General features: G+C 36.4%; 1 pseudogene; it reads right to left on the reverse strand.

The window, feature by feature from the left end:
* Window positions 1-5,923: 5,923 nt before the first annotated feature.
* On the reverse strand, window positions 5,924-8,598 carry LOC108360494 (guanylate kinase-associated protein mars-like; annotated as a pseudogene).
* Window positions 8,599-8,637: the final 39 nt, after the last annotated feature.

Genomic DNA, 8,637 nt, shown 5'->3' on the forward strand with positions numbered 1-8,637 from the left:
GAAACTCTAACACATTCTCAACGAAAACTAACACATATGCAAAATTTTATATGCCAGTTTGGCTCCGTAGGGAATGACTGTCATTTGATAGATCAAGTGAGTGTCAATGCTGATAGAAGTCAAGAATGATAGAATACAAGATTGCGCCCAAGGCGTATTTAACAAGGTGGTGTTGGCCGTATATAAGTAAAAAATTACACTAACAAATTATACGCTGATGTCCATACTGTCATTGGTATGAGTTACAACAAACNCAAGAATGATAGAATACAAGATTGCGCCGTCCTGGGCGTTGACATTTGTGTACCACAAGTAAACAAAGAATAGAGCGAAAAGAAGAACGAGTTGAAACAGCGAAAGCAGTTCACTTTACTGCGAAAAACGTGTTTTAATTTTGCTAAATGCGAAATTATCGCATTTTTCACCTAATCTATTAAAGAACAGTGGACATTGCAGTGCACTCCATTGTTTTGCAATTGAGGCTGCTTCAGCAAACGTTTTAGTGCACTCCATTGCTTTGCAATTAAGGCTGCTGCAGAAAACTACAGCAGCATCTCTGCGGGACTTATTAGTTAACTTGCTAATGGAGGCTGCGTGGAGCAGAAACAAAATCATTGTGAGGAAATGCTGTTAATATAATAATAGAGAAACATTTCGGGAACGGCTTTGCCGTGCCCTATGTACACAAAATGCAGCGATTCGTCCCAGCGCTACACTTGCATCTACGCTTCTTGCATCTGGACGTTTGTCGCAATTTAACACACAGCACTTCATTGTATTAGTTTTTACGCAGTCTTCAACTCAAAAATCACTCACTAATTGCAAATTAACACGATTTAAACTGATTTTTCACTTATAATTCAAATTTCTCTTTCGCTGATTTGTAAACAAAAGTTTATTTACAAGTTACCACAACTGTCAAAATCGGCGCCACCTTTGTTCGCTGCACCGTGGATAGAAGTAACGGTAGTTGGTTGCCATAGTAACCACAAGATTCACTAGGGCTGCATTTTGTGCGCAACAAAAGTAGTTGTACCTGCCAAATAATGTCGAGTACTGAAGTACTTGGATATAATTTTGAACTTAATTAGTTTAATTTTAATTTTATCGACCTCGCTCATAGCAAAAGTAAGTAAAAATAAAAGTTTTCATTGTGGTATGACATTCTTATTATATATAAACGTAATAAATAAAACCGTATTATAAAGTACTTGGTACTGAAGAAGTTCAAATGCGCACATCAACAGAAAAAAGAAAGACGCAAACATGAACGAAAGACACAAGATCACGCCTTACAGCTCAGTTAGTCTAGACTTAATTTCCGTAACGTAACTTAACTAAATATTTCGGCCAACCTGTTATATGAGAAACTGTGTTGGCGGTTAGTTAAAACTTAACTTAGCGTAAGAAACTTAAGAACCTGTAGATTTTAGGTTCTTAAGTTACGGTCTTACGGAAATTGAGAGCGGTGAGAGAATCAGGCTTGCCAGACTCTCGTTTTTGTATTTCTTAAAAATAAATGAAAGCAAACATTGTTGTTTGCATGATTTTTTTTGATGTGGCATTTAAGGCGGCGAACTGTTAAACAGCTGAAAAAGAAAATACAAAAACAAAATATTTCCGCTCTTGGCTTAAGTTGACGTGTTGAGTAATCATTGATGATTTCTTACGGTAAGTTAAATTAAGTTAAGTCTAGACTAACTGAGCTTTTAAGGAAAGAAAGAAAAAAGTTATTTTCTAGCTGTTGAAATCTCGACGCCATCTTTGTTGTAAGAAGTAAACAACGAAGAGAACAAAAAAAAACGCGTAATTTTTGAACGCATGAATAATCATTTTTATTATGCAAATTCTCCTATAAATCATGTCGTTGTGTTAAATTATTCTTTACCTTATGTGTGCACACGTTGTCACAAGCGAAAATTAAGAAAATTGCAGTAAAAAGCCACCACCAATATGTAAACGAACGAAATGTAAACAAACGGCTTATGTCAAAATCGCCCTACTTTTTTCATAAGTGCGATTATAACGGGCCACTCTTCTGCTGTCGTGATCTTGTCTTTTTGGTTCATGAGACGCAAAACGAAAAGATGTTCAAAACTTAAAGTGCTGTGGAAAAATAAAGATAAGTTTTATAAAATATTTCATTTAAAATGAATAATTTCTGACAAAAATTTAGATGACATCGCCAGTTCTCTGCCACTGCAGTCCGATTGCGCTGTGGATTTAATGGAAACCAAGTTACGAGATCCAGAGTATGCACAAGCCATGGTAAAGAATTACATGATGGAATGCTTATTTTACATTCTAATTGCTGTACATATATTTTCAAAAGGCCACATATATCATAAAATTAAAAGGTGTATCTGAGGACGTAGGCAGCGTCATTAAACATCTATTTACGGACGAAACATTGCTGCAATTCAACTGGGACGGAAGATGGGAGAGAAAACCACTGAACAAACTCATGCTGGTTGACACAATCCTACGAGGTAATTACGTTCTGACCATTTATTTTTTTTTTAGTTATATGTATTTATGCACCTATATAAAAACATTTCTAACACACTTTGTAAAAAATTATCAAAAAACAACGCAAGGTTTTAGCCGCTTAAAACTTGCACAATATTATGCTGACGTTGAATGCGCTGTAAATCTGCATACCCGAATTTGTTTCTAGAGAACGTGATTTAAAAGTTATAAATTTTGATTACCATTTTTGGAAATTTTGCGATTTTTAATGAAACTTTGAGTTGCAGGGTTTTCGTTTTGGTATAAAATATATCTGTATAAAAGTTAAAAACAAATAAAGTAAAAAATAAATGGTCAAAACTTATAAAGAAATAGTATCTCTAATTATGTGGCAACTACCGTATGCATACAAACATATCTTTTAACAATAAAATGTTTTTTGATAATCTATTTCATGCCACATAGATGCATTTAACAAGAAAGGTGCAGTTGAGTTGGAAAAGGATATCAAAAAGGTAGTTGAGCTGAGCTATCACCGCTTCGGCCAAAAAATTTTTTAACAAAAAAATCAAAAAACATCTATAATTTTAAGATTATTTAATATTAGATTTAAGTACGTACATATGAACGCTAGTGTCAGAAATAATATAAACGCCTTATTTTGATTAATTTTTCGCTAAATTGCCTTTGTTTTTTAATGTTTAATGCTTATTTAATATTCAATGTTTATTTAATGTTCGATGTTTATTTAATGTTCAATGTTTATTTAATGTTCAATGTTTACCTTACCAATACCTTTTTTCTGAATTTTGGTACCATAATTTCGAACGCAGCTGTATGTATGTTTTTATGTTTTCTGAATTTTTAGTTCGTAAGGCATGCATCAGTTTGCTACTAACTTTTTAATGTTCAGTAATTAGTTTATAAGATTTTGTGGAAAGGTATTTAACAAAAAATCCCACTCTGTTCAATATCTGTTTTATGTATGTACATGTATACGCTGGTTGCAGAACTATAGAAACGCCTTATTTTAACAAATTTTTGGCTACATTTCCTTTGTGTTTATTTAGGCTGCATTTCTTTATTCATTCTGAACGTTTGGAATAAACTTTTTTGTTTACTTATTCCTTAGAACGTTCCTGATTATATGTTGTCGTATATTTCAAACGCATTCTGTTTATTCCGGCTGTGAAATGGGATTATCCGGAATGTATAAAGAAACGCAGCCTTAATGTTTAATGTACAAAGTTTGAAATGTGGATTTGTATGGCGTTTGTCATACAACTAGCTAGACTTTTATAATAGAATCTAGTGGCGCAATTTTCTGTTTCACCCTTATGACGGTTTTGTAATGTGTTTACATAAATTGTTAAAACACACGAACAAATTTGCCAATTACTTCGAAATGTACATGTCAACAAACTAAATTCTGATGTTGTCAGCGCTTTTCTGTATACTGTAATTAGTCGCTATACATAACNTTTATTTACGGACGAAACATTGCTGCAATTCAACTGGGACGGAAGATGGGAGAGAAAACCACTGAACAAACTCATACTGGTTGATGTTCGTAAGACATTAATTATTTATCATCTAATATTTTAATGATTAATAATTAGGTCTTAAGATTTTATGAAAATAAAAGAAAAAAAAATATGTCTTAAATGTGTCATTAATGATAGCTTTCTAATCATGCGTGAGAGATCAGACTTGACGAATTTTTACATCAGCGGTGAATAATCAGGAATGATAGGCAAACCTGTCATACTTGATGTGTCATGAATGATCGGTTATTACATCAAATTTGATTGCACATTGCTGACTTATATTTCTATCAAGGTTGATCACTCATAATTGTCGAAGATTTACATCACTGATGATTCAAATCTGAATGCCAAACTCAATGGGAGTGAGCAGTCTAGCAATATGCAAAAACGTATATGCTAGAAGGAGATGAAGCATCACACGTACACGAAAGTTTCCATCATATTTTTCACACTGCCCTTTAGAATTTGATAGAAACTTGTAGGTAGCCAATGACAGAAATCTCCATCAGTCTTGCCCATCAAATGATAGTCACTGTTCTTGCAGGGTTCGGTTACAGTAGCAACACACGACGAGCATATCCGCGCACATGTGCGCCAACATGCTGGCTGTCGTTTGCTACAGACGGCGAGCGGCTCATAAGTGATTTTGTACTCAAAGCGTAAACATGGAAAGGAAAGACGCGGATGATGCAATTGAAATACTTATGACTTAGGGTTTTTTATGTATGTGTTACTTAAATTTATTTATATTTTACTTATATGTATGTACATACATATACATATAGTAATTTAGCCTCATTTGTCAAAAATTCAATTAACGCACATGGCTTGGATGCATTTATCCGCGATGTGCACACTGCAAGCATCAACACAAAGTGAGGTTGTTGTTTTTGTTTCCAATGCGATGCTCGCAAACCACGCTACAAACGACGAGCATGCTCGCTGTAAATCAAAATTTTTTGATTTTTGGCGAGCATGCTTGCAAACCGCCCTACAAACGACGAACATGACCCGCAAGCCGCACATGTGCGCGGATATGTTTGTCGCGTGTAGCCACTGTTACACCCGATTTACATTATTCAACTACTTGAAAGCAATTCTTGCTCATTCTCTTTTGTGTTTTCTATTTGCGTTTACACGCTTCAATTCTGTTGAATTCAAGTTTTTGGTTCTTTAAATGGGAAGCAACGAAAATGCCAAAAGCAAAGCAAGAAAGTTGAAACGACTTGACGGTACAGACGCATGTGTACTCGTCCCTTTTCTTCTCTTCCCCTCTCTTCCACATGCGAGCAGAATTGAATTCAATACTTGAACTGTGTAAAAGAGCAGTTACTCAATTTCCAATTTTTGTTACATATGTACGAAACAAAAGTGCGTGATTAATTTGAAACTTTTTTTGATAAGACACAAAACAAGTCATACATTCATTCATGAACCAAAAATACAAGATCACGTAAGAACGCGACGTTGTATTTGTAACTGGTTTTGAGAAAAAAGTTTGCGAAAGCGGGTTCGTCAGCTGGGCGTTTGTTTACATCACAAGCACCACTATTTTACACTTTTATTCAAGTAAAGAAGAGTTAATTCAACATGACAACACATTTTAAAGCATTTTGTTGCATCACTTTACCTAAATTGGGCGTTTAAAGTGGCTGACAATAATTTTGGCAAATTTTGGTTTTCGTTGTTTTCTTTGCTTTGTTTACTTTTCGCTCGTTTTCCAGTTAAACAAGATGGCGTAGAACCCGCTAAAAAAAATCGACTGTTTTCACTCTCTTGTTCTTACGTGATCTTGTGTCTTTCGTTCATGACATTCATTTAGGAAATTGCAATTATATAAATGTCAATTGCATATAAACGTCAAATAATGCATTACAAAAAATCGCAATTAATAAAATAGCTACTTATTAAATATGCTTAACTGGTATTACGAATTCGCTAGATGGTCGAAGAACTACTTTGCGCGTGCGTAAGGAATAAGCGCGCGGAGTTGAGAGGAGCTCTAGAAATATATTATTCTGTTTAAACATTTATATGATTTACAAGTTTTTAATTTTTTTCTACCTTCTGTACTCGTTTGCATTTGCTGCTCCTCATCATCGCTCAATTCATCATCCTCTCGGGTAAATTTGAATTTCTTAACACGCAGCTTTTCGTTAAAAATCACATTCTTCGGTTTGTCCTTCGCAGCACCACGAGTCTTCAATATGGACTTACGTGGTGAAGGAGTACGCACTTTTTCCGAAACTTGTGGTTGCTTAACATCCAATTCGATGGCAGATTCGACGAAATTCGGTGTGCCACTACGACGTCGTAATTTTTGTGTGTTTGCAGCAAGTGTGCTACGTAGCAAATCACTACAGCCGCCAAATGCTTTCTCCATGTTGCTGAGACTTCCACGCAATTCACTGCTAGATGCCTTAAGGGATTTTGGTGACTCGCCAATGAAACGTGAGTGACGTCTATTTCCCGCTACCACAGATCCTACTGAGCTATCAGCCGGCAAACTGATAACCGTTGCAGCAGCCGAGAGAGATTTGCGATCACGTACCACAACCGAGATACGACGTGGCGTACTGTTGCGCTGCTCAGTGCCCGCAATTTTTGGAGTGCCACTGTGTGAACGCCATTGGCGTTGGCGAGTTGGTGTCGACACCAGCACATTTTCATCTGCAACGCCAGCACCAATAGCAGTTTCCTTATTTTTTCGCATTTCAGCGTGCATTTTTCGCAACATTGCTTGCAAACCACTGCTTGATTTTGCCGTTTTTACAGGTGGTTTTGCCTTTTTAACTTTAGTTAGATTTGGTTTGCATTTTAGCTTGAGTTGTTTCGTTTCCTGAATCTCATCGGGATCCGACAATTATTGGCTTTCCAGCGCGTTAAATTTTCAAATCTTTTCTCAACATTATCCACCTAATAAGTTATATAATACGAATATATACTAAGATTGCATCAAAAAACTTCAGAGTGCTTGATAAACTAACCTGTAGATTAAGCATGGACCAAAAGCCTTCTAAATCAACGTCTGTAATTGGCTTCGTATCCTCACTACCGTCGTCGGCGGCTGCCGTACCTCTAGCTCCATTTTCGCAACGATCTATTAGACCCTTAAACTGTTGAAACTTTTTACTCGTTAAAAGTTTTGTTTGACCTATGGTCACGTTGATCATATCTTCCCCGGCGGATTTTTGAAGTAGGAGCACATTTTGTTGTTTGTACTCTTCCCACTGGTCGCATAATACACGCAAGCGATCGATTTCGTTACTAAGTTGCTGTCGGAAATAACGCACTGCCTCAAGAATTCGGCGAGCCTCAATATTGACAGGCGTAGTAACTGCACTTTTGCATGGGGTTTCTGCCTTTTAACGGGTGTTCCTGGTGCTGTGATTGTTAGACTATCATTTGCGCCGGGAAGGTAAATGCTATCCCGTTTTCCCCGCTCTTTACGTGCGCTCACTTTGCCTCGTGAAACTGACACAAACGAACCAATGTAATTGACCGGACGTTCATTTTCAGTCGAAGGACGAGTTTTTAATTGATCTAAGTTGTTTTTAATTTTATTATTTTCGGGTGACATATTATTGCCTATAAGAAAATAATATAGTTATAAATATATGTATGTATTTATGTACTATGTACCCATGATTCAATCATGCTATCCTATGCATGATAAAAATAAAGAAATTTTTTTGTACAGATAAGTAGATGAAAATAGAAATACGGAAGTGGCAGAATTTTTTAGTAACCTACCTTCAGCATTACACTGTGTAGCATTCGTGTTTTTCGGTTGGACTTCTAATACAGTTATTTGTTCAGTTCTGTTAACAGATTTTCCAACCTCCGATGCACTTTTAGAATTATTCATATCAAAGCCATTTTGCTCAGGCTCTGGGCTCATATCCGATTCAGACGACCCAATCGAGTAACGTACAGAGTTAAACTTACGCTTTTGCCTTTGAATTTTAGTTGGTGGATTTTGTTTAGTATCGTTTGTTAAAAGCGCGCGCTTCGCTAATGTTGAGCTATGTGTTCGCATATTTTGGTGAGACCCCGCAACTTTTTTATCATTGACCGCTTCGGAATTAACGGGACTTATATTAGGTGCATCAAAGCCATTTTGCTCAGGCTCTGGGCTCATATCCGATTCAGACCACCCAATCGAGTAACGTACAAAGTTAAACTTACTCTTTTGCCTTTGAATTTTAATTGGTGGATTTTGTTTAGTATCGCTTGTTAAAAGCGCGCGCTTCGCTGATGTTGAGCTATGTGTTCGCATATTTTGGTGAGACCCGGCAACTTTTTTATCATTGACCGCTTCGGAATTAACGGGACTTATATTAGGTGCATTGGCACTGTCAGTTGAAAGGGATTTGACCCGCGTGGACGTTAAAAATGGCTCAAATGTGTGAATATTTAATAAATCCGTTGGTGTTTCAGCAATCGCAAATGCCACGTCAGCAGTACAAGTGCGGACACCGTCAAGTAATGTCTTTCCTTTTATGGTAATATTGCTGGGCGCATTGGGTCGGTTTAACGTAGGAACCTGTGTCTTTTTATACTTAAAAGTAGTTTCAACGCGCTAATTTAGGTATCCTTGTATGTATATACCTGTTACTCG

Source organism: Rhagoletis zephyria, unplaced genomic scaffold, assembly GCF_001687245.7.
Source record: "Rhagoletis zephyria isolate East Lansing unplaced genomic scaffold, Rhagoletis_zephyria_1.1 Rzeph_scaffold_00580, whole genome shotgun sequence".
Lineage (NCBI taxonomy): Eukaryota > Metazoa > Arthropoda > Insecta > Diptera > Tephritidae > Rhagoletis > Rhagoletis zephyria.